General features: G+C 44.1%; 14 non-coding genes across 14 annotated transcripts; all 14 read left to right on the top strand.

Moving 5' to 3' along the window:
* Positions 1-1560: 1560 nt before the first annotated feature.
* Positions 1561-1751, top strand: LOC141208767 (U2 spliceosomal RNA). The gene has a single exon (XR_012278981.1). It is a non-coding gene; the product is annotated as a U2 spliceosomal RNA (small nuclear RNA).
* A 1120-nt stretch (positions 1752-2871) lies between these two features.
* LOC141210280 (U2 spliceosomal RNA) lies at positions 2872-3062 on the top strand. Its single transcript, XR_012280453.1, has one exon. It is a non-coding gene; the product is annotated as a U2 spliceosomal RNA (small nuclear RNA).
* Positions 3063-4182: 1120 nt separating this feature from the next.
* On the top strand, positions 4183-4373 carry LOC141208766 (U2 spliceosomal RNA). Its single transcript, XR_012278980.1, has one exon. It is a non-coding gene; the product is annotated as a U2 spliceosomal RNA (small nuclear RNA).
* Positions 4374-5495: 1122 nt separating this feature from the next.
* On the top strand, positions 5496-5686 carry LOC141208765 (U2 spliceosomal RNA). The gene has a single exon (XR_012278979.1). It is a non-coding gene; the product is annotated as a U2 spliceosomal RNA (small nuclear RNA).
* Positions 5687-12029: 6343 nt separating this feature from the next.
* Positions 12030-12226, top strand: LOC141210607 (U2 spliceosomal RNA). Its single transcript, XR_012280759.1, has one exon. It is a non-coding gene; the product is annotated as a U2 spliceosomal RNA (small nuclear RNA).
* Positions 12227-13348: 1122 nt separating this feature from the next.
* On the top strand, positions 13349-13539 carry LOC141208764 (U2 spliceosomal RNA). Its single transcript, XR_012278978.1, has one exon. It is a non-coding gene; the product is annotated as a U2 spliceosomal RNA (small nuclear RNA).
* Positions 13540-14660: 1121 nt separating this feature from the next.
* LOC141208763 (U2 spliceosomal RNA) lies at positions 14661-14851 on the top strand. Its single transcript, XR_012278977.1, has one exon. It is a non-coding gene; the product is annotated as a U2 spliceosomal RNA (small nuclear RNA).
* Positions 14852-15973: 1122 nt separating this feature from the next.
* LOC141208761 (U2 spliceosomal RNA) lies at positions 15974-16164 on the top strand. The gene has a single exon (XR_012278975.1). It is a non-coding gene; the product is annotated as a U2 spliceosomal RNA (small nuclear RNA).
* A 1118-nt stretch (positions 16165-17282) lies between these two features.
* On the top strand, positions 17283-17473 carry LOC141208760 (U2 spliceosomal RNA). The gene has a single exon (XR_012278974.1). It is a non-coding gene; the product is annotated as a U2 spliceosomal RNA (small nuclear RNA).
* A 1122-nt stretch (positions 17474-18595) lies between these two features.
* LOC141208759 (U2 spliceosomal RNA) lies at positions 18596-18786 on the top strand. Its single transcript, XR_012278973.1, has one exon. It is a non-coding gene; the product is annotated as a U2 spliceosomal RNA (small nuclear RNA).
* A 1124-nt stretch (positions 18787-19910) lies between these two features.
* On the top strand, positions 19911-20101 carry LOC141208758 (U2 spliceosomal RNA). The gene has a single exon (XR_012278972.1). It is a non-coding gene; the product is annotated as a U2 spliceosomal RNA (small nuclear RNA).
* Positions 20102-21226: 1125 nt separating this feature from the next.
* On the top strand, positions 21227-21417 carry LOC141210154 (U2 spliceosomal RNA). The gene has a single exon (XR_012280331.1). It is a non-coding gene; the product is annotated as a U2 spliceosomal RNA (small nuclear RNA).
* A 1125-nt stretch (positions 21418-22542) lies between these two features.
* Positions 22543-22733, top strand: LOC141208757 (U2 spliceosomal RNA). The gene has a single exon (XR_012278971.1). It is a non-coding gene; the product is annotated as a U2 spliceosomal RNA (small nuclear RNA).
* A 1122-nt stretch (positions 22734-23855) lies between these two features.
* On the top strand, positions 23856-24046 carry LOC141210026 (U2 spliceosomal RNA). The gene has a single exon (XR_012280207.1). It is a non-coding gene; the product is annotated as a U2 spliceosomal RNA (small nuclear RNA).
* Positions 24047-24848: the final 802 nt, after the last annotated feature.

Here is a 24848-nt window from a genome sequence, read left to right as displayed (position 1 = left end):
TGGCCTCAGGGCAGCCGACGTGGATGATGGGGGTAGCAGGAACCACTCAGAGACGGTACGGTGTAGTTCAGGGTCTTTACTGGTAACAACAAAAGACCCTCCCGGAGTACTTGCTAGCGGATGGGGCCTGGTCAGTCCTTGAGCAGATGGGATCTCCCCTGGCCAGGCGTAGTTGTAGGCCTCCCAAACTGACTGTACTCTTCTGGCTACCTTGCTAGGAGCTGATGTAAGTAGCCCACGTCCCTGAGTGTACCGTGTGGTGCTCACCCGTATGGCCGGTGACTCGGGGCCTTCTAATGGCTTCCGCTCCACGATGGCGGTGCTGGTCCCACGCGTGTGACCGTGCCTTCGGGCTTCTGGGCCAGAGGACCTGAAATCCCCTGCCTGACGGATTCTGCTGCTGGGTAGGAATTAGTCCCCACAGCCTCGGACTCCGGGTCCGGTAAAAAGTCTTCTTAGTCAGGGCGAACTCTGCAGCTGCCAGCCCCTGACTCCTTGTAACTGCTGTTTCTTCCTATGCTGTCTCTACTTCTTCTCTTCTTCTACTCACTCACCCTGCCTCAGCCCCAGGTTTTTATAGGGGAAGTTCTTCCCCTCCCAAGACTGGGCAGGAGGTGTGGCATGCACAGGATCCCTGACCAAAGGACCTCCCACCTGCTCTCAGACATAACATTACGTTACTGTGGCAACCAGACCCCTGGGGTGTCACACAAGCATTTTGGAGCTTTCACCTAAATAACTACAGGTGGTGAGATAAGCTGCACAATATAATTGACCTTTCAGTATATTGTTGCACACACACCATCTATTTAGCAAATGCCCTTGTTATCAACAGCAGCCTTTTAAACTCACCTGAGCTAACAGGTATGTGAGCTGGTTACTCTGCTGCGCTTAAAATTTCTTTTTTGGTTTGCTACAATGCCTTTTCTGAAACGTTGTCTCCCTCTGCTGGAACACTGACTTCTTTCATTTAATGCCTGCAGACTATAAAAGAGAAACCAACCCAAAAAGTTTGGTTGATTAGTCTGTGGCATTCTTTTAAACTGTTGCTTATGGCGGTCTCAGTGAGCTTCTCAGTGACATTCAGCCATCCAGGTATCCCGCCTGCAGTAGACGGAATGTGGCAATGGAACGCTGGCTGCGCGTGTCATAATAGGCTCTGAGCCTTTATATACCTGCGCACAGCAGCAGCCACCTTCAGTCTGCTGCTGGACAGCCAGCAGCAGCAGCAGCAGGAGAGGTAATTAATCAGCAACCCTCCTGCTAAGGGTAGACAGCTGCTCGTTCCACCCCCCCCCCCGCCTTAATTGGTTCTCCTCCCTTCCAACGGTGTTGAGGCGGGTGGGAACAGCCGGCGGTTGAGGGTACTGTGCTAAAAGAGGTGGAGTTATGCAGATCTAAAACGCGTGGATTGCAGCAGCAGCAAGCCGAAAAGTGCAGGCATGTGAGGGATCTAGAGGTTGACAGCATGTCTTCTTAACGGGAGTCCAGGTGGCCATCTCCACAAATGGACTTTTCAGAATCCTTGGGTGGCACCGTAGTCGGAAACCAATTCTGGTTATCGCTTCTCGGCCTTTTGGCTAAGATCAAGTGTAGTATCTGTTCTTATCAGTTTAATATCTGATACGTCCCCTATCTGGGGACCATATATTAAATGGATTTTTAGAACAGGGAGATGGAAAAAGAGCTTGCTCTGTCCACTCCACGCATTGACCTGGTATTGCAGTATCTCCAGGACCGGTGCACCCCTTCTTTAATGCAGTTTCTAAAATCAGAAAGAATTGAATTCAATGCTTTTTGTTCATTTTGCTTGTTTGTCGGATTTTGGGATGGACTCTTTGGCTTTGCTTTTCTTCTCCTCATTGGATTTTTCATGTTAAAAGTTGCAGAAGCCAGATGACAAGCTCATTTTGGTTCAACTTCAGCAACTGTGCATTGCATTGCCATGTAATGTAATGTAATGCAATGCTATCTATCTAGCTCTCCCTCTATACTTCCTTTTGGATAAACAGACATATTAGGCAAGCATTTTGGAGCTTTCACCTAAATAACTACAGGTGGTGAGATAAGCTGCACAATATAATTGACCTTTCAGTATATTGTTGCACACACACCATCTATTTAGCAAATGCCCTTGTTATCAACAGCAGCCTTTTAAACTCACCTGAGCTAACAGGTATGTGAGCTGGTTACTCTGCTGCGCTTAAAATTTCTTTTTTGGTTTGCTACAATGCCTTTTCTGAAACGTTGTCTCCCTCTGCTGGAACACTGACTTCTTTCATTTAATGCCTGCAGACTATAAAAGAGAAACCAACCCAAAAAGTTTGGTTGATTAGTCTGTGGCATTCTTTTAAACTGTTGCTTATGGCGGTCTCTGTGAGCTTCTCAGTGACATTCAGCCATCCAGGTATCCCGCCTGCAGTAGACGGAATGTGGCAATGGAACGCTGGCTGCGCGTGTCATAATAGGCTCTGAGCCTTTATATACCTGCGCACAGCAGCAGCCACCTTCAGTCTGCTGCTGGACAGCCAGCAGCAGCAGCAGCAGGAGAGGTAATTAATCAGCAACCCTCCTGCTAAGGGTAGACAGCTGCTCGTTCCACCCCCCCCCCGCCTTAATTGGTTCTCCTCCCTTCCAACGGTGTTGAGGCGGGTGGGAACAGCCGGGGGTTGAGGGTACTGTGCTAAAAGAGGTGGAGTTATGCAGATCTAAAACGCGTGGATTGCAGCAGCAGCAAGCCGAAAAGTGCAGGCATGTGAGGGATCTAGAGGTTGACAGCATGTCTTCTTAGCGGGAGTCCAGGTGGCCAACTCCACAAATGGACTTTTCAGAATCCTTGGGTGGCACCGTAGTCGGAAACCAATTCTGGTTATCGCTTCTCGGCCTTTTGGCTAAGATCAAGTGTAGTATCTGTTCTTATCAGTTTAATATCTGATACGACCCCTATCTGGGGACCATATATTAAATGGATTTTTAGAACAGGGAGATGGAAAAAGAGCTTGCTCTGTCCACTCCACGCATTGACCTGGTATTGCAGTATCTCCAGGACCGGTGCACCCCTTCTTTAATGCAGTTTCTAAAATCAGAAAGAATTGAATTCAATGCTTTTTGTTCATTTTGCCTGTTTGTCGGATTTTGGGATGGACTCTTTGGCTTTGCTTTTCTTCTCCTCATTGGATTTTTCATGTTAAAAGTTGCAGAAGCCAGATGACAAGCTCATTTTGGTTCAACTTCAGCAACTGTGCATTGCATTGCCATGTAATGTAATGTAATGCAATGCTATCTATCTAGCTCTCCCTCTATACTTCCTTTTGGATAAACAGACATATTAGGCAAGCATTTTGGAGCTTTCACCTAAATAACTACAGGTGGTGAGATAAGCTGCACAATATAATTGACCTTTCAGTATATTGTTGCACACACACCATCTATTTAGCAAATGCCCTTGTTATCAACAGCAGCCTTTTAAACTCACCTGAGCTAACAGGTATGTGAGCTGGTTACTCTGCTGCGCTTAAAATTTCTTTTTTGGTTTGCTACAATGCCTTTTCTGAAACGTTGTCTCCCTCTGCTGGAACACTGACTTCTTTCATTTAATGCCTGCAGACTATAAAAGAGAAACCAACCCAAAAAGTTTGGTTGATTAGTCTGTGGCATTCTTTTAAACTGTTGCTTATGGCGGTCTCTGTGAGCTTCTCAGTGACATTCAGCCATCCAGGTATCCCGCCTGCAGTAGACGGAATGTGGCAATGGAACGCTGGCTGCGCGTGTCATAATAGGCTCTGAGCCTTTATATACCTGCGCACAGCAGCAGCCACCTTCAGTCTGCTGCTGGACAGCCAGCAGCAGCAGCAGCAGGAGAGGTAATTAATCAGCAACCCTCCTGCTAAGGGTAGACAGCTGCTCGTTCCACCCCCCCCCCGCCTTAATTGGTTCTCCTCCCTTCCAACGGTGTTGAGGCGGGTGGGAACAGCCGGGGGTTGAGGGTACTGTGCTAAAAGAGGTGGAGTTATGCAGATCTAAAACGCGTGGATTGCAGCAGCAGCAAGCCGAAAAGTGCAGGCATGTGAGGGATCTAGAGGTTGACAGCATGTCTTCTTAACGGGAGTCCAGGTGGCCATCTCCACAAATGGACTTTTCAGAATCCTTGGGTGGCACCGTAGTCGGAAACCAATTCTGGTTATCGCTTCTCGGCCTTTTGGCTAAGATCAAGTGTAGTATCTGTTCTTATCAGTTTAATATCTGATACGTCCCCTATCTGGGGACCATATATTAAATGGATTTTTAGAACAGGGAGATGGAAAAAGAGCTTGCTCTGTCCACTCCACGCATTGACCTGGTATTGCAGTATCTCCAGGACCGGTGCACCCCTTCTTAAATGCAGTTTCTAAAATCAGAAAGAATTGAATTCAATGCTTTTTGTTCATTTTGCTTGTTTGTCGGATTTTGGGATGGACTCTTTGGCTTTGCTTTTCTTCTCCTCATTGGATTTTTCATGTTAAAAGTTGCAGAAGCCAGATGACAAGCTCATTTTGGTTCAACTTCAGCAACTGTGCATTGCATTGCCATGTAATGTAATGTAATGCAATGCTATCTATCTAGCTCTCCCTCTATACTTCCTTTTGGATAAACAGACATATTAGGCAAGCATTTTGGAGCTTTCACCTAAATAACTACAGGTGGTGAGATAAGCTGCACAATATAATTGACCTTTCAGTATATTGTTGCACACACACCATCTATTTAGCAAATGCCCTTGTTATCAACAGCAGCCTTTTAAACTCACCTGAGCTAACAGGTATGTGAGCTGGTTACTCTGCTGCGCTTAAAATTTCTTTTTTGGTTTGCTACAATGCCTTTTCTGAAACGTTGTCTCCCTCTGCTGGAACACTGACTTCTTTCATTTAATGCCTGCAGACTATAAAAGAGAAACCAACCCAAAAAGTTTGGTTGATTAGTCTGTGGCATTCTTTTAAACTGTTGCTTATGGCGGTCTCTGTGAGCTTCTCAGTGACATTCAGCCATCCAGGTATCCCGCCTGCAGTAGACGGAATGTGGCAATGGAACGCTGGCTGCGCATGTCATAATAGGCTCTGAGCCTTTATATACCTGCGCACAGCAGCAGCCACCTTCAGTCTGCTGCTGGACAGCCAGCAGCAGCAGCAGCAGGAGAGGTAATTAATCAGCAACCCTCCTGCTAAGGGTAGACAGCTGCTCGTTCCACCCCCCCCCCCCGCCTTAATTGGTTCTCCTCCCTTCCAACGGTGTTGAGGCGGGTGGGAACAGCCGGGGGTTGAGGGTACTGTGCTAAAAGAGGTGGAGTTATGCAGATCTAAAACGCGTGGATTGCAGCAGCAGCAAGCCGAAAAGTGCAGGCATGTGAGGGATCTAGAGGTTGACAGCATGTCTTCTTAACGGGAGTCCAGGTGGCCATCTCCACAAATGGACTTTTCAGAATCCTTGGGTGGCACCGTAGTCGGAAACCAATTCTGGTTATCGCTTCTCGGCCTTTTGGCTAAGATCAAGTGTAGTATCTGTTCTTATCAGTTTAATATCTGATACGTCCCCTATCTGGGGACCATATATTAAATGGATTTTTAGAACAGGGAGATGGAAAAAGAGCTTGCTCTGTCCACTCCACGCATTGACCTGGTATTGCAGTATCTCCAGGACCGGTGCACCCCTTCTTTAATGCAGTTTCTAAAATCAGAAAGAATTGAATTCAATGCTTTTTGTTCATTTTGCTTGTTTGTCGGATTTTGGGATGGACTCTTTGGCTTTGCTTTTCTTCTCCTCATTGGATTTTTCATGTTAAAAGTTGCAGAAGCCAGATGACAAGCTCATTTTGGTTCAACTTCAGCAACTGTGCATTGCATTGCCATGTAATGTAATGTAATGCAATGCTATCTATCTAGCTCTCCCTCTATACTTCCTTTTGGATAAACAGACATATTAGGCAAGCATTTTGGAGCTTTCACCTAAATAACTACAGGTGGTGAGATAAGCTGCACAATATAATTGACCTTTCAGTATATTGTTGCACACACACCATCTATTTAGCAAATGCCCTTGTTATCAACAGCAGCCTTTTAAACTCACCTGAGCTAACAGGTATGTGAGCTGGTTACTCTGCTGCGCTTAAAATTTCTTTTTTGGTTTGCTACAATGCCTTTTCTGAAACGTTGTCTCCCTCTGCTGGAACACTGACTTCTTTCATTTAATGCCTGCAGACTATAAAAGAGAAACCAACCCAAAAAGTTTGGTTGATTAGTCTGTGGCATTCTTTTAAACTGTTGCTTATGGCGGTCTCTGTGAGCTTCTCAGTGACATTCAGCCATCCAGGTATCCCGCCTGCAGTAGACGGAATGTGGCAATGGAACGCTGGCTGCGCGTGTCATAATAGGCTCTGAGCCTTTATATACCTGCGCACAGCAGCAGCCACCTTCAGTCTGCTGCTGGACAGCCAGCAGCAGCAGCAGCAGGAGAGGTAATTAATCAGCAACCCTCCTGCTAAGGGTAGACAGCTGCTCGTTCCACCCCCCCCCCCGCCTTAATTGGTTCTCCTCCCTTCCAACGGTGTTGAGGCGGGTGGGAACAGCCGGGGGTTGAGGGTACTGTGCTAAAAGAGGTGGAGTTATGCAGATCTAAAACGCGTGGATTGCAGCAGCAGCAAGCCGAAAAGTGCAGGCATGTGAGGGATCTAGAGGTTGACAGCATGTCTTCTTAACGGGAGTCCAGGTGGCCATCTCCACAAATGGACTTTTCAGAATCCTTGGGTGGCACCGTAGTCGGAAACCAATTCTGGTTATCGCTTCTCGGCCTTTTGGCTACGATCAAGTGCTTTATTGCAGGAGATTGTGGTTGAAGGGCACTCGGGTACCCCTCTCCTTGGCCTGGCAGGATCGTCCACTTTGGTGGACTTAACCTGCTTGCTGCTATTAGGGAGAGGGCTTAGTCCCAGGGTAACGAGTTGCGATCCCCCAGCTTCCAGGTGTTTTTCGCTGCAAGAACACTGGGAGCGCAGATTGCAAGCGGCTGCAATTTGCAACCTTGTTGCGTTTTTCCATGGAGGTTGACCCTAACCTCGTGCCTCTTTATGCGAGGCTAAAAAACTCTATCCGAGTTCACTTCACGGCGGGTGGCTCGGATATGAGGAAATTAGGGTATGTAGTCCAGGACGTGCTCAGGAACCTTCTTGGCGTACAAAGGAATGAAATTCTCTCCATCCAGGATTATCCCAGAAGAGGTGACTATGACATCACATTCACCGGAGAAGGTATTTTTAGAGATGTACTAGAAAAGTTAAAAAAAGTTGAAAATAGTCCTGTTTTGAAAGGGATACAAATTGTTGAGCACGTCCTGGATGAGGTAAGACTGGTTATTGTAAAAATATTTTCGCCCTTTGTTTCTGCTCCAGAAGTAATGTCATTTCTAGCAATTTATTTTAAAAGTGTTAAATGTATTGGGAAGATATTAAACGAATATAACATATGGACATCTAAGTGGAAATTCCTTGTGAAGTGTACAAGAGATCCAAATACACCAGGTGGTATACGGCTCCCCCCTGCCCGTTTCAAAATAGGGCAAACAAATGGGGATTTCTTCTTTTCTGGGATGCCAGTATATTGCAGAAATTGTGGGCGCTATGGTCATTCAAAAGAAAACTGTCATGTATCATGTAGAAATTGTGCTAGTGAAGAACATGAGACAAAAGAATGCCCTAAGGAAAAGAAATGCAGTTTTTGCCAGACTCCAGGTCACTTTTATTTTTCTTGCCCTCACAGATTTCGGGAAGATGAGCAAAAGGGGAAGTCCAAGACGTCCGACCAAGGACCAAAAGATCAGACCACCCCTCAGGAGGAGGAACAACAACCTGGAGCCTCTGGAGACAATAAGGGCGTACCAAATAGTGAAGTGTCTCCAGAGTCTATGACAGGTAAAATACCAAATCCCAAAACCTGGCTGCAGGACCTGCGGGAGTCCAAAAGGAGGGCTGAGAAGGAGCAGAAGGGCACTACTGGTAAGGTCAAAAGGGACCGGCAAAAGGCCGACACAGAAGCCCATGCCCAGTCTGGGTCTCCTAGTGCTGAGGGCGCTGAGTGGATAAAGGTGGGTCCTAAGAAAAAGAAAAAGGGTGGTTCGGAGGAGGCAGCAGGAGGTGAACAGATGGACACTTCTCCAGAAGGGGACGTGGACGCTGGACCCTCAGGGGTTTCGGTCTCCGCTGCTACAGGTGGGGACCGGGATCTTGCTGCCTCTGAAGAGTCAGAGGCTCTGCCTTGTGCGCAACCTCCTCCTATAGGAGGAGGAACTGCATGGCCAGCCAATGGAGACCCAGCGGGTTCTGCCAGCCAGCCCTCCGAGCTATGCCAGTGTAGCGTCGGGTTTATATAAATGTGGTAATCTTTCCTCCTCCACGGAGACTCTCGTGACGATACTATCAGATGAGGAGGGAGGCGCAAGCCCAGTGGTCTGATCAGGTTCATCGGACAGGTAAATCCGTTGCTCTTAGTTACCTAAGTAAAATTTCTACATTTTCTAATGATGGCTGAACTCAAAGGTATTTCCCTCAACGTGAGAGGCATAAAATCTAACACGAGAAGAACTGCTCTTTTTAATTTTTTTACGTGTTTTACTGCATCTGTATTTTTTCTGCAAGAATGTAATATCCCACATGAAATGTCATATCAAAAATATAAAGATGAGTGGAAGTGTGGGCCATCTGTCTGGTCCGGATCGAATGCTGCAGGATCAGCGGGTGTAGCCATACTTTTTAAAGGGAACGTTTTAATTGATTTTATTCAGGAAATTTTACCAGGTCGTATTTTATTAGTGAAAGCTTTTATTGATGGTATTAGATGGCAGTTTTTAAATTTTTATGGATCCCCAGAGAAAAATGAAAGAGCCGAAATGCTTGATCTTTTACCATTATTTATTAATAACTCTGAACCTTTTATCTTAGCAGGGGATTTTAATTGTGTTTTAAAAGGTGAAAACCGGCGCTCCAGCTCTGTAAGCAGGAACTACGATAAAACCTCAGGTATGCTACATGATATAGTCAAAGATGCTAAATTGATAGACATATATAAAGAGTGTCATAGTGACAGCCCAGAGGACGTCGGTTTCACTTGGAGCAATGCTAATTGTAGCTCTAGGATTGATTTTATTTTTGGTTCAGATAAAACAATACCTGCCAAATGTGAAGTTTTAACTAATATATTTTCAGACCATAAACTTTTATCCTTTACCATAAAAGTAAATGACAACAAAAAATGTGGTAAGAAAAGCTGGAAAATGAACGTATCCCTTTTAACCGACCCGCAGATTTTATCAGATTTTATTGAGTTTTATAGGAAATGTAGAAAAGGGAAAAAAACAAATGAGACTATGAGTGTATGGTGGGATAGAATGAAAGTAAAAATAAAAGACTTTTTTATTAAAAAGAGTATATGTAGAGCCAAAGAAAAATATGAAGAATATAGAATTTTAAATACCCGCCTACAAACATTATTTAAGCTCAGAGACAATGGGAAAGATGTACAACTTGATATTTCAAACTTAAAAGAAGAGATTTCAAAATGGCTAGAACAAAAAGGAAAAGAGATCATTTTTCGTTCTAGAGTACAACATATAGAAGAAAATGAAAAGTGTTCCAGATATTTTTTTAGGAAAAATAAAAAAGAAAAAGTGATAATTGACCATATAGATGGTGAGAATAATATAAAAAATATGCTGGGTAAAGTTGAGGTTTTTTTTTCTAATCTTTTTAATGGAAAAAATATAGATAATAAATTAATGGATGATTCGCTGCAAGGACTAACAGCTGTTTTAGATCCCGCATCCCAAGAGTTTTTATCCCAAGTTTTAACGGAACAAGAAGTGTTAAAAACTATTAAAAGTTTTAAAACTGGAAAGGTCCCTGGTCCTGATGGCATCCCAATAGAATTTTATGTATGTTTTTATGATATTTTAAAAGATGATTTGTTTTATTTGTTTACTGAGGTTTTTAATAATAAGGTTTTATTAAATTCCTGGAAGAAAGGTGAAGTCTCCCTCCTATACAAAAAAGGTGATAAATCAAAATTAGAAAACTGGAGACCAATAACACTTTTAAATTGTGACTATAAAATAATGGCTAAAATTTGTGCAAATCGTCTAAAAGAAGTCATCAGCAAAGTTATTCATTCTAATCAAGTGTGTGGGGTGCCGGGGCGCAGTATATGGGACAATCTGAATTTAGTGAAAGACTGTATTGAGGATGTGAAAGACAGAAAGGGGAAAATGGCGATTTTATCTATTGATTTTGAAAAAGCATTTGACCGTGTCTCACACTTTTATCTTTTTAAAGTTTTAGAGAAAATGGGCATACCAGAAGGGTTTTTACTATCGCTTAAAGCATTTTACAAGGATTGTACAAGTAAGATTTTAGTGAATGGTTTTAAGACACAAGAGGTATTTTTACGGTCAGGGGTGAAACAGGGATGCCCTCTGTCCCCCCTACTGTTTATCTGTGCACTGGAACCAATGTTATGTGCAATACGCCAAAATAAACAGATATGCGGTGTCCCTCTGCCTGGAAGCGGTGGTTTGGAGGCCAAGGTTGTAGGCTACATGGATGACGTGGCGGTCTTGTGTACAGATGCACCATCACTTACGGCCACTCTCCATCAAGTGCAATCCTTTTGTCTAGCTTCTGGTTTTAAAATCAATTTTAATAAGTGTAACATTTTAAGTGTTGGGGGGATGATTTTACGTGATGTACCAATTAATGTCTCCGAATCCATTTCCATTTTAGGTATATCATTCACTGAAAATAATGATGGTTATAATAGTTGGGAAACAGTTACACAGAAAGTAAATACGAAAATATGTATGTGGAACATGAGGAGACTTACAATGGAGGGTAAAGTATTGGTTTTAAAGATGGTGATTTTACCTCTTTTATTGTATCTTAGCATGGTTTTCCCCCCGCCTGTTAATGTTTTAAAAAAGATAACCAAAACCTGTTTTACCTTCTTTTGGAACTCAAAAATGGAAAAGCTGAAAAGAGAAATCGTGATGAAATCAAAAGTAAAAGGTGGTAAAGATTTTCCAGATTTTAATAGGTTTCTTTTAATCCATCTGTTCGTTTACTGTTTTAATGCCCTTTTTAAGAATCACTATTGGTCCTTTTTTATGCGTTTTAATACAGGATTTTTTATGAGAAAGTTTGGATGGTATGAAGTTAATATATCTGTGCCCCATGCTTTTAATTTGTCGACGCATTATGAGATTTTAAGGAAAATAGTGTCCGATTTTAATTTAGGGACTAAGAAAATAGAGGAATTAAGAAATAGTAAGAAACTAATTAAAGAAATACGTAAAAGTGAGGAAATATGTAATGTTGACAGATATGATGATGACAAATCTATGTCTATCTGGAAAATGATTAACGTTTTTTATCTTTTTAATGAACAGAGAGATCTGGCTTGGAGTTGCATGCACCGCTGTCTTCCTTGCCGGGCATTCCAATACAGAAGAGGATTTGTGAGGTCTGCCATCTGCCCAAGAGCCGGATGCCAAGAAGAGGAAACGGTGGAACATCTATTATGGACATGTAATTTTGCAAAGGATTTCTGGAGAAGACTGCTCCCCCTACTGGAAAGGGTGGCAGACCTCAAGGACTTTACATATAAAACTGTGCTATACGGACTTATGGAATGCCCCACAATGGACCAGTACACAATGGCTTGGAAGACAGTGAACTGCGCCAAGTCATCTCTCTGGAAAGCGCGCAACATTGCTATTTTTAAACAAGATGTTTTATCAGTGAATGATGTTTTAAGTTTATGTTTATGTGAAATGTATACTTATTATTGAATTGACAAAAAGAAGAATGTACATATTTCCAAAAAATGGCTTGTTGACCAATGGAACCTAATTATTTAAAATCTTTGTATTTTTTTGTTTTGTAAATTTCATTTGTCTTTTAACGTTTGGTATTTGTCTAATTATGCTTGTAATTTGTTAAAGTTTTAATAAACGGTTTTATCCCTCTGCAGGGGATAGCCAAATTAAAAAAAAAAATAAAAAATCTGTTCTTATCAGTTTAATATCTGATACGTCCCCTATCTGGGGACCATATATTAAATGGATTTTTAGAACAGGGAGATGGAAAAAGAGCTTGCTCTGTCCACTCCACGCATTGACCTGGTATTGCAGTATCTCCAGGACCGGTGCACCCCTTCTTTAATGCAGTTTCTAAAATCAGAAAGAATTGAATTCAATGCTTTTTGTTCATTTTGCTTGTTTGTCGGATTTTGGGATGGACTCTTTGGCTTTGCTTTTCTTCTCCTCATTGGATTTTTCATGTTAAAAGTTGCAGAAGCCAGATGACAAGCTCATTTTGGTTCAACTTCAGCAACTGTGCATTGCATTGCCATGTAATGTAATGTAATGCAATGCTATCTATCTAGCTCTCCCTCTATACTTCCTTTTGGATAAACAGACATATTAGGCAAGCATTTTGGAGCTTTCACCTAAATAACTACAGGTGGTGAGATAAGCTGCACAATATAATTGACCTTTCAGTATATTGTTGCACACACACCATCTATTTAGCAAATGCCCTTGTTATCAACAGCAGCCTTTTAAACTCACCTGAGCTAACAGGTATGTGAGCTGGTTACTCTGCTGCGCTTAAAATTTCTTTTTTGGTTTGCTACAATGCCTTTTCTGAAACGTTGTCTCCCTCTGCTGGAACACTGACTTCTTTCATTTAATGCCTGCAGACTATAAAAGAGAAACCAACCCAAAAAGTTTGGTTGATTAGTCTGTGGCATTCTTTTAAACTGTTGCTTATGGCGGTCTCTGTGAGCTTCTCAGTGACATTCAGCCATCCAGGTATCCCGCCTGCAGTAGACGGAATGTGGCAATGGAACGCTGGCTGCGCGTGTCATAATAGGCTCTGAGCCTTTATATACCTGCGCACAGCAGCAGCCACCTTCAGTCTGCTGCTGGACAGCCAGCAGCAGCAGCAGCAGGAGAGGTAATTAATCAGCAACCCTCCTGCTAAGGGTAGACAGCTGCTCGTTCCATCCCCCCCCCCCGCCTTAATTGGTTCTCCTCCCTTCCAACGGTGTTGAGGCGGGTGGGAACAGCCGGGGGTTGAGGGTACTGTGCTAAAAGAGGTGGAGTTATGCAGATCTAAAACGCGTGGATTGCAGCAGCAGCAAGCCGAAAAGTGCAGGCATGTGAGGGATCTAGAGGTTGACAGCATGTCTTCTTAACGGGAGTCCAGGTGGCCATCTCCACAAATGGACTTTTCAGAATCCTTGGGTGGCACCGTAGTCGGAAACCAATTCTGGTTATCGCTTCTCGGCCTTTTGGCTAAGATCAAGTGTAGTATCTGTTCTTATCAGTTTAATATCTGATACGTCCCCTATCTGGGGACCATATATTAAATGGATTTTTAGAACAGGGAGATGGAAAAAGAGCTTGCTCTGTCCACTCCACGCATTGACCTGGTATTGCAGTATCTCCAGGACCGGTGCACCCCTTCTTTAATGCAGTTTCTAAAATCAGAAAGAATTGAATTCAATGCTTTTTGTTCATTTTGCTTGTTTGTCGGATTTTGGGATGGACTCTTTGGCTTTGCTTTTCTTCTCCTCATTGGATTTTTCATGTTAAAAGTTGCAGAAGCCAGATGACAAGCTCATTTTGGTTCAACTTCAGCAACTGTGCATTGCATTGCCATGTAATGTAATGTAATGCAATGCTATCTATCTAGCTCTCCCTCTATACTTCCTTTTGGATAAACAGACATATTAGGCAAGCATTTTGGAGCTTTCACCTAAATAACTACAGGTGGTGAGATAAGCTGCACAATATAATTGACCTTTCAGTATATTGTTGCACACACACCATCTATTTAGCAAATGCCCTTGTTATCAACAGCAGCCTTTTAAACTCACCTGAGCTAACAGGTATGTGAGCTGGTTACTCTGCTGCGCTTAAAATTTCTTTTTTGGTTTGCTACAATGCCTTTTCTGAAACGTTGTCTCCCTCTGCTGGAACACTGACTTCTTTCATTTAATGCCTGCAGACTATAAAAGAGAAACCAACCCAAAAAGTTTGGTTGATTAGTCTGTGGCATTCTTTTAAACTGTTGCTTATGGCGGTCTCTGTGAGCTTCTCAGTGACATTCAGCCATCCAGGTATCCCGCCTGCAGTAGACGGAATGTGGCAATGGAACGCTGGCTGCGCGTGTCATAATAGGCTCTGAGCCTTTATATACCTGCGCACAGCAGCAGCCACCTTCAGTCTGCTGCTGGACAGCCAGCAGCAGCAGCAGCAGGAGAGGTAATTAATCAGCAACCCTCCTGCTAAGGGTAGACAGCTGCTCGTTCCATCCCCCCCCCCGCCTTAATTGGTTCTCCTCCCTTCCAACGGTGTTGAGGCGGGTGGGAACAGCCGGGGGTTGAGGGTACTGTGCTAAAAGAGGTGGAGTTATGCAGATCTAAAACGCGTGGATTGCAGCAGCAGCAAGCCGAAAAGTGCAGGCATGTGAGGGATCTAGAGGTTGACAGCATGTCTTCTTAACGGGAGTCCAGGTGGCCATCTCCACAAATGGACTTTTCAGAATCCTTGGGTGGCACCGTAGTCGGAATCCAATTCTGGTTATCGCTTCTCGGCCTTTTGGCTAAGATCAAGTGTAGTATCTGTTCTTATCAGTTTAATATCTGATACGTCCCCTATCTGGGGACCATATATTAAATGGATTTTTAGAACAGGGAGATGGAAAAAGAGCTTGCTCTGTCCACTCCACGCATTGACCTGGTATTGCAGTATCTCCAGGACCGGTGCACCCCTTCTTTAATGCAGTTTCTAAAATCAGAAAGAATTGAATTCAATGCTTTTTGTTCATTTTGCTTGTTTGTCGGATTTTGGGATGGACTCTTTGGCTTTGCTTTTCTTCTCCTCATTGGATTTTTCATGTTAAAAGTTGCAGAAGCCAGATGACAAGCTCATTTTGGTTCAACTTCAGCAACTGTGCATTGCATTGCCATGTAATGTAATGTAATGCAATGCTATCTATCTAGCTCTCCCTCTATACTTCCTTTTGGATAAACAGACATATTAGGCAAGCATTTTGGAGCTTTCACCTAAATAACTACAGGTGGTGAGATAAGCTGCACAATATAATTGACCTTTCAGTATATTGTTGCACACACACCATCTATTTAGCAAATGCCCTTGTTATCAACAGCAGCCTTTTAAACTCACCTGAGCTAACAGGTATGTGAGCTGGTTACTCTGCTGCGCTTAAAATTTCTTTTTTGGTTTGCTACAATGCCTTTTCTGAAACGTTGTCTCCCTCTGCTGGAACACTGACTTCTTTCATTTAATGCCTGCAGACTATAAAAGAGAAACCAACCCAAAAAGTTTGGTTGATTAGTCTGTGGCATTCTTTTAAACTGTTGCTTATGGCGGTCTCTGTGAGCTTCTCAGTGACATTCAGCCATCCAGGTATCCCGCCTGCAGTAGACGGAATGTGGCAATGGAACGCTGGCTGCGCGTGTCATAATAGGCTCTGAGCCTTTATATACCTGCGCACAGCAGCAGCCACCTTCAGTCTGCTGCTGGACAGCCAGCAGCAGCAGCAGCAGGAGAGGTAATTAATCAGCAACCCTCCTGCTAAGGGTAGACAGCTGCTCGTTCCATCCCCCCCCCCCGCCTTAATTGGTTCTCCTCCCTTCCAACGGTGTTGAGGCGGGTGGGAACAGCCGGGGGTTGAGGGTACTGTGCTAAAAGAGGTGGAGTTATGCAGATCTAAAACGCGTGGATTGCAGCAGCAGCAAGCCGAAAAGTGCAGGCATGTGAGGGATCTAGAGGTTGACAGCATGTCTTCTTAACGGGAGTCCAGGTGGCCATCTCCACAAATGGACTTTTCAGAATCCTTGGGTGGCACCGTAGTCGGAAACCAATTCTGGTTATCGCTTCTCGGCCTTTTGGCTAAGATCAAGTGTAGTATCTGTTCTTATCAGTTTAATATCTGATACGTCCCCTATCTGGGGACCATATATTAAATGGATTTTTAGAACAGGGAGATGGAAAAAGAGCTTGCTCTGTCCACTCCACGCATTGACCTGGTATTGCAGTATCTCCAGGACCGGTGCACCCCTTCTTTAATGCAGTTTCTAAAATCAGAAAGAATTGAATTCAATGCTTTTTGTTCATTTTGCTTGTTTGTCGGATTTTGGGATGGACTCTTTGGCTTTGCTTTTCTTCTCCTCATTGGATTTTTCATGTTAAAAGTTGCAGAAGCCAGATGACAAGCTCATTTTGGTTCAACTTCAGCAACTGTGCATTGCATTGCCATGTAATGTAATGTAATGCAATGCTATCTATCTAGCTCTCCCTCTATACTTCCTTTTGGATAAACAGACATATTAGGCAAGCATTTTGGAGCTTTCACCTAAATAACTACAGGTGGTGAGATAAGCTGCACAATATAATTGACCTTTCAGTATATTGTTGCACACACACCATCTATTTAGCAAATGCCCTTGTTATCAACAGCAGCCTTTTAAACTCACCTGAGCTAACAGGTATGTGAGCTGGTTACTCTGCTGCGCTTAAAATTTCTTTTTTGGTTTGCTACAATGCCTTTTCTGAAACGTTGTCTCCCTCTGCTGGAACACTGACTTCTTTCATTTAATGCCTGCAGACTATAAAAGAGAAACCAACCCAAAAAGTTTGGTTGATTAGTCTGTGGCATTCTTTTAAACTGTTGCTTATGGCGGTCTCTGTGAGCTTCTCAGTGACATTCAGCCATCCAGGTATCCCGCCTGCAGTAGACGGAATGTGGCAATGGAACGCTGGCTGCGCGTGTCATAATAGGCTCTGAGCCTTTATATACCTGCGCACAGCAGCAGCCACCTTCAGTCTGCTGCTGGACAGCCAGCAGCAGCAGCAGGAGAGGTAATTAATCAGCAACCCTCCTGCTAAGGGTAGACAGCTGCTCGTTCCATCCCCCCCCCCGCCTTAATTGGTTCTCCTCCCTTCCAACGGTGTTGAGGCGGGTGGGAACAGCCGGGGGTTGAGGGTACTGTGCTAAAAGAGGTGGAGTTATGCAGATCTAAAACGCGTGGATTGCAGCAGCAGCAAGCCGAAAAGTGCAGGCATGTGAGGGATCTAGAGGTTGACAGCATGTCTTCTTAACGGGAGTCCAGGTGGCCATCTCCACAAATGGACTTTTCAGAATCCTTGGGTGGCACCGTAGTCGGAATCCAATTCTGGTTATCGCTTCTCGGCCTTTTGGCTAAGATCAAGTGTAGTATCTGTTCTTATCAGTTTAATATCTGATACGTCCCCTATCTGGGGACCATATATTAAATGGATTTTTAGAACAGGGAGATGGAAAAAGAGCTTGCTCTGTCCACTCCACGCATTGACCTGGTATTGCAGTATCTCCAGGACCGGTGCACCCCTTCTTTAATGCAGTTTCTAAAATCAGAAAGAATTGAATTCAATGCTTTTTGTTCATTTTGCTTGTTTGTCGGATTTTGGGATGGACTCTTTGGCTTTGCTTTTCTTCTCCTCATTGGATTTTTCATGTTAAAAGTTGCAGAAGCCAGATGACAAGCTCATTTTGGTTCAACTTCAGCAACTGTGCATTGCATTGCCATGTAATGTAATGTAATGCAATGCTATCTATCTAGCTCTCCCTCTATACTTCCTTTTGGATAAACAGACATATTAGGCAAGCATTTTGGAGCTTTCACCTAAATAACTACAGGTGGTGAGATAAGCTGCACAATATAATTGACCTTTCAGTATATTGTTGCACACACACCATCTATTTAGCAAATGCCCTTGTTATCAACAGCAGCCTTTTAAACTCACCTGAGCTAACAGGTATGTGAGCTGGTTACTCTGCTGCGCTTAAAATTTCTTTTTTGGTTTGCTACAATGCCTTTTCTGAAACGTTGTCTCCCTCTGCTGGAACACTGACTTCTTTCATTTAATGCCTGCAGACTATAAAAGAGAAACCAACCCAAAAAGTTTGGTTGATTAGTCTGTGGCATTCTTTTAAACTGTTGCTTATGGCGGTCTCTGTGAGCTTCTCAGTGACATTCAGCCATCCAGGTATCCCGCCTGCAGTAGACGGAATGTGGCAATGGAACGCTGGCTGCGCGTGTCATAATAGGCTCTGAGCCTTTATATACCTGCGCACAGCAGCAGCCACCTTCAGTCTGCTGCTGGACAGCCAGCAGCAGCAGCAGCAGGAGAGGTAATTAATCAGCAACCCTCCTGCTAAGGGTAGACAGCTGCTCGTTCCATCCCCCCCCCCCGCCTTAATTGGTTCTCCTCCCTTCCAACGGTGTTGAGGCGGGTGGGAACAGCCGGGGGTTGAGGGTACTGTGCTAAAAGAGGTGGAGTTATGCAGATCTAAAACGCGTGGATTGCAGCAGCAGCAAGCCGAAAAGTGCAGGCATGTGAGGGATCTAGAGGTTGACAGCATGTCTTCTTAACGGGAGTCCAGGTGGCCATCTCCACAAATGGACTTTTCAGAATCCTTGGGTGGCACCGTAGTCGGAAACCAATTCTGGTTATCGCTTCTCGGCCTTTTGGCTAAGATCAAGTGTAGTATCTGTTCTTATCAGTTTAATATCTGATACGTCCCCTATCTGGGGACCATATATTAAATGGATTTTTAGAACAGGGAGATGGAAAAAGAGCTTGCTCTGTCCACTCCACGCATTGACCTGGTATTGCAGTATCTCCAGGACCGGTGCACCCCTTCTTTAATGCAGTTTCTAAAATCAGAAAGAATTGAATTCAATGCTTTTTGTTCATTTTGCTTGTTTGTCGGATTTTGGGATGGACTCTTTGGCTTTGCTTTTCTTCTCCTCATTGGATTTTTCATGTTAAAAGTTGCAGAAGCCAGATGACAAGCTCATTTTGGTTCAACTTCAGCAACTGTGCATTGCATTGCCATGTAATGTAATGTAATGCAATGCTATCTATCTAGCTCTCCCTCTATACTTCCTTTTGGATAAACAGACATATTAGGCAAGCATTTTGGAGCTTTCACCTAAATAACTACAGGTGGTGAGATAAGCTGCACAATATAATTGACCTTTCAGTATATTGTTGCACACACACCATCTATTTAGCAAATGCCCTTGTTATCAACAGCAGCCTTTTAAACTCACCTGAGCTAACAGGTATGTGAGCTGGTTACTCTGCTGCGCTTAAAATTTCTTTTTTGGTTTGCTACAATGCCTTTTCTGAAACGTTGTCTCCCTCTGCTGGAACACTGACTTCTTTCATTTAATGCCTGCAGACTATAAAAGAGAAACCAACCCAAAAAGTTTGGTTGATTAGTCTGTGGCATTCTTTTAAACTGTTGCTTATGGCGGTCTCTGTGAGCTTCTCAGTGACATTCAGCCATCCAGGTATCCCGCCTGCAGTAGACGGAATGTGGCAATGGAACGCTGGCTGCGCGTGTCATAATAGGCTCTGAGCCTTTATATACCTGCGCACAGCAGCAGCCACCTTCAGTCTGCTGCTGGACAGCCAGCAGCAGCAGCAGCAGGAGAGGTAATTAATCAGCAACCCTCCTGCTAAGGGTAGACAGCTGCTCGTTCCATCCCCCCCCCCCCCGCCTTAATTGGTTCTCCTCCCTTCCAACGGTGTTGAGGCGGGTGGGAACAGCCGGGGGTTGAGGGTACTGTGCTAAAAGAGGTGGAGTTATGCAGATCTAAAACGCGTGGATTGCAGCAGCAGCAAGCCGAAAAGTGCAGGCATGTGAGGGATCTAGAGGTTGACAGCATGTCTTCTTAACGGGAGTCCAGGTGGCCATCTCCACAAATGGACTTTTCAGAATCCTTGGGTGGCACCGTAGTCGGAAACCAATTCTGGTTATCGCTTCTCGGCCTTTTGGCTAAGATCAAGTGTAGTATCTGTTCTTATCAGTTTAATATCTGATACGTCCCCTATCTGGGGACCATATATTAAATGGATTTTTAGAACAGGGAGATGGAAAAAGAGCTTGCTCTGTCCACTCCACGCATTGACCTGGTATTGCAGTATCTCCAGGACCGGTGCACCCCTTCTTTAATGCAGTTTCTAAAATCAGAAAGAATTGAATTCAATGCTTTTTGTTCATTTTGCTTGTTTGTCGGATTTTGGGATGGACTCTTTGGCTTTGCTTTTCTTCTCCTCATTGGATTTTTCATGTTAAAAGTTGCAGAAGCCAGATGACAAGCTCATTTTGGTTCAACTTCAGCAACTGTGCATTGCATTGCCATGTAATGTAATGTAATGCAATGCTATCTATCTAGCTCTCCCTCTATACTTCCTTTTGGATAAACAGACATATTAGGCAAGCATTTTGGAGCTTTCACCTAAATAACTACAGGTGGTGAGATAAGCTGCACAATATAATTGACCTTTCAGTATATTGTTGCACACACACCATCTATTTAGCAAATGCCCTTGTTATCAACAGCAGCCTTTTAAACTCACCTGAGCTAACAGGTATGTGAGCTGGTTACTCTGCTGCGCTTAAAATTTCTTTTTTGGTTTGCTACAATGCCTTTTCTGAAACGTTGTCTCCCTCTGCTGGAACACTGACTTCTTTCATTTAATGCCTGCAGACTATAAAAGAGAAACCAACCCAAAAAGTTTGGTTGATTAGTCTGTGGCATTCTTTTAAACTGTTGCTTATGGCGGTCTCTGTGAGCTTCTCAGTGACATTCAGCTATCCAGGTATCCCGCCTGCAGTAGACGGAATGTGGCAATGGAACGCTGGCTGCGCGTGTCATAATAGGCTCTGAGCCTTTATATACCTGCGCACAGCAGCAGCCACCTTCAGTCTGCTGCTGGACAGCCAGCATCAGCAGCAGCAGCAGGAGAGGTAATTAATCAGCAACCCTCCTGCTAAGGGTAGACAGCTGCTCGTTCCACCCCCCCCCCCCGCCTTAATTGGTTCTCCTCCCTTCCAACGGTGTTGAGGCGGGTGGGAACAGCCGGGGGTTGAGGGTACTGTGCTAAAAGAGGTGGAGTTATGCAGATCTAAAACGCGTGGATTGCAGCAGCAGCAAGCCGAAAAGTGCGGGCATGTGAGGGATCTAGAGGTTGACAGCATGTCTTCTTAACGGGAGTCCAGGTGGCCATCTCCACAAATGGACTTTTCAGAATCCTTGGGTGGCACCGTAGTCGGAAACCAATTCTGGTTATCGCTTCTCGGCCTTTTGGCTAAGATCAAGTGTAGTATCTGTTCTTATCAGTTTAATATCTGATACGTCCCCTATCTGAGGACCATATATTAAATTGATTTTTAGAACAGGGAGATGGAAAAAGAGCTTGCTCTGTCCACTCCACGCATTGACCTGGTATTGCAGTATCTCCAGGACCGGTGCACCCCTTCTTTAATGCAGTTTCTAAAATCAGAAAGAATTGAATTCAATGCTTTTTGTTCATTTTGCTTGTTTGTCGGATTTTGGGATGGACTCTTTGGCTTTGCTTTTCTTCTCCTCATTGGATTTTTCATGTTAAAAGTTGCAGAAGCCAGATGACAAGCTCATTTTGGTTCAACTTCAGCAACTGTGCATTGCATTGCCATGTAATGTAATGTAATGCAATGCTATCTATCTAGCTCTCCCTCTATACTTCCTTTTGGATAAACAGACATATTAGGCAAGCATTTTGGAGCTTTCACCTAAATAACTACAGGTGGTGAGATAAGCTGCACAATATAATTGACCTTTCAGTATATTGTTGCACACACACCATCTATTTAGCAAATGCCCTTGTTATCAACAGCAGCCTTTTAAACTCACCTGAGCTAACAGGTATGTGAGCTGGTTACTCTGCTGCGCTTAAAATTTCTTTTTTGGTTTGCTACAATGCCTTTTCTGAAACGTTGTCTCCCTCTGCTGGAACACTGACTTCTTTCATTTAATGCCTGCAGACTATAAAAGAGAAACCAACCCAAAAAGTTTGGTTGATTAGTCTGTGGCATTCTTTTAAACTGTTGCTTATGGCGGTCTCTGTGAGCTTCTCAGTGACATTCAGCCATCCAGGTATCCCGCCTGCAGTAGACGGAATGTGGCAATGGAACGCTGGCTGCGCGTGTCATAATAGGCTCTGAGCCTTTATATACCTGCGCACAGCAGCAGCCACCTTCAGTCTGCTGCTGGACAGCCAGCAGCAGCAGCAGCAGGAGAGGTAATTAATCAGCAACCCTCCTGCTAAGGGTAGACAGCTGCTCGTTCCACCCCCCCCCCCCCCCGCCTTAATTGGTTCTCCTCCCTTCCAACGGTGTTGAGGCGGGTGGGAACAGCCGGGGGTTGAGGGTACTGTGCTAAAAGAGGTGGAGTTATGCAGATCTAAAACGCGTGGATTGCAGCAGCAGCAAGCCGAAAAGTGCAGGCATGTGAGGGATCTAGAGGTTGACAGCATGTCTTCTTAACGGGAGTCCAGGTGGCCATCTCCACAAATGGACTTTTCAGAATCCTTGGGTGGCACCGTAGTCGGAAACCAATTCTGGTTATCGCTTCTCGGCCTTTTGGCTAAGATCAAGTGTAGTATCTGTTCTTATCAGTTTAATATCTGATACGTCCCCTATCTGGGGACCATATATTAAATGGATTTTTAGAACAGGGAGATGGAAAAAGAGCTTGCTCTGTCCACTCCACGCATTGACCTGGTATTGCAGTATCTCCAGGACCGGTGCACCCCTTCTTTAATGCAGTTTCTAAAATCAGAAAGAATTGAATTCAATGCTTTTTGTTCATTTTGCTTGTTTGTCGGATTTTGGGATGGACTCTTTGGCTTTGCTTTTCTTCTCCTCATTGGATTTTTCATGTTAAAAGTTGCAGAAGCCAGATGACAAGCTCATTTTGGTTCAACTTCAGCAACTGTGCATTGCATTGCCATGTAATGTAATGTAATGCAATGCTATCTATCTAGCTCTCCCTCTATACTTCCTTTAGGATAAACAGACATATTAGGCAAGCATTTTGGAGCTTTCACCTAAATAACTACAGGTGGTGAGATAAGCTGCACAATATAATTGACCTTTCAGTATATTGTTGCACACACACCATCTATTTAGCAAATGCCCTTGTTATCAACAGCAGCCTTTTAAACTCACCTGAGCTAACAGGTATGTGAGCTGGTTACTCTGCTGCGCTTAAAATTTCTTTTTTGGTTTGCTACAATGCCTTTTCTGAAACGTTGTCTCCCTCTGCTGGAACACTGACTTCTTTCATTTAATGCCTGCAGACTATAAAAGAGAAACCAACCCAAAAAGTTTGGTTGATTAGTCTGTGGCATTCTTTTAAACTGTTGCTTATGGCGGTCTCTGTGAGCTTCTCAGTGACATTCAGCCATCCAGGTATCCCGCCTGCAGTAGACGGAATGTGGCAATGGAACGCTGGCTGCGCGTGTCATAATAGGCTCTGAGCCTTTATATACCTGCGCACAGCAGCAGCCACCTTCAGTCTGCTGCTGGACAGCCAGCAGCAGCAGCAGCAGGAGAGGTAATTAATCAGCAACCCTCCTGCTAAGGGTAGACAGCTGCTCGTTCCATCCCCCCCCCCCGCCTTAATTGGTTCTCCTCCCTTCCAACGGTGTTGAGGCGGGTGGGAACAGCCGGGGGTTGAGGGTACTGTGCTAAAAGAGGTGGAGTTATGCAGATCTAAAACGCGTGGATTGCAGCAGCAGCAAGCCGAAAAGTGCAGGCATGTGAGGGATCTAGAGGTTGACAGCATGTCTTCTTAACGGGAGTCCAGGTGGCCATCTCCACAAATGGACTTTTCAGAATCCTTGGGTGGCACCGTAGTCGGAAACCAATTCTGGTTATCGCTTCTCGGCCTTTTGGCTAAGATCAAGTGTAGTATCTGTTCTTATCAGTTTAATATCTGATACGTCCCCTATCTGGGGACCATATATTAAATGGATTTTTAGAACAGGGAGATGGAAAAAGAGCTTGCTCTGTCCACTCCACGCATTGACCTGGTATTGCAGAATCTCCAGGACCGGTGCACCCCTTCTTTAATGCAGTTTCTAAAATCAGAAAGAATTGAATTCAATGCTTTTTGTTCATTTTGCTTGTTTGTCGGATTTTGGGATGGACTCTTTGGCTTTGCTTTTCTTCTCCTCATTGGATTTTTCATGTTAAAAGTTGCAGAAGCCAGATGACAAGCTCATTTTGGTTCAACTTCAGCAACTGTGCATTGCATTGCCATGTAATGTAATGTAATGCAATGCTATCTATCTAGCTCTCCCTCTATACTTCCTTTTGGATAAACAGACATATTAGGCAAGCATTTTGGAGCTTTCACCTAAATAACTACAGGTGGTGAGATAAGCTGCACAATATAATTGACCTTTCAGTATATTGTTGCACACACACCATCTATTTAGCAAATGCCCTTGTTATCAACAGCAGCCTTTTAAACTCACCTGAGCTAACAGGTATGTGAGCTGGTTACTCTCCTGCGCTTAAAATTTCTTTTTTGGTTTGCTACAATGCCTTTTCTGAAACGTTGTCTCCCTCTGCTGGAACACTGACTTCTTTCATTTAATGCCTGCAGACTATAAAAGAGAAACCAACCCAAAAAGTTTGGTTGATTAGTCAGTGGCATTCTTTTAAACTGTTGCTTATGGCGGTCTCTGTGAGCTTCTCAGTGACATTCAGCCATCCAGGTATCCCGCCTGCAGTAGACGGAATGTGGCAATGGAACGCTGGCTGCGCGTGTCATAATAGGCTCTGAGCCTTTATATACCTGCGCACAGCAGCAGCCACCTTCAGTCTGCTGCTGGACAGCCAGCAGCAGCAGCAGCAGGAGAGG

This window comes from Phyllobates terribilis, unplaced genomic scaffold (genome assembly GCF_046119375.1).
Source record: "Phyllobates terribilis strain yellow unplaced genomic scaffold, ASM4611937v1 Scaffold_169__1_contigs__length_4117513, whole genome shotgun sequence".
In the NCBI taxonomy this organism is placed as follows: Eukaryota; Metazoa; Chordata; class Amphibia; order Anura; family Dendrobatidae; genus Phyllobates; species Phyllobates terribilis.
Note: the sequence above shows the minus strand (reverse complement) of the source record. Positions and strands in the feature narration are given on the sequence as shown.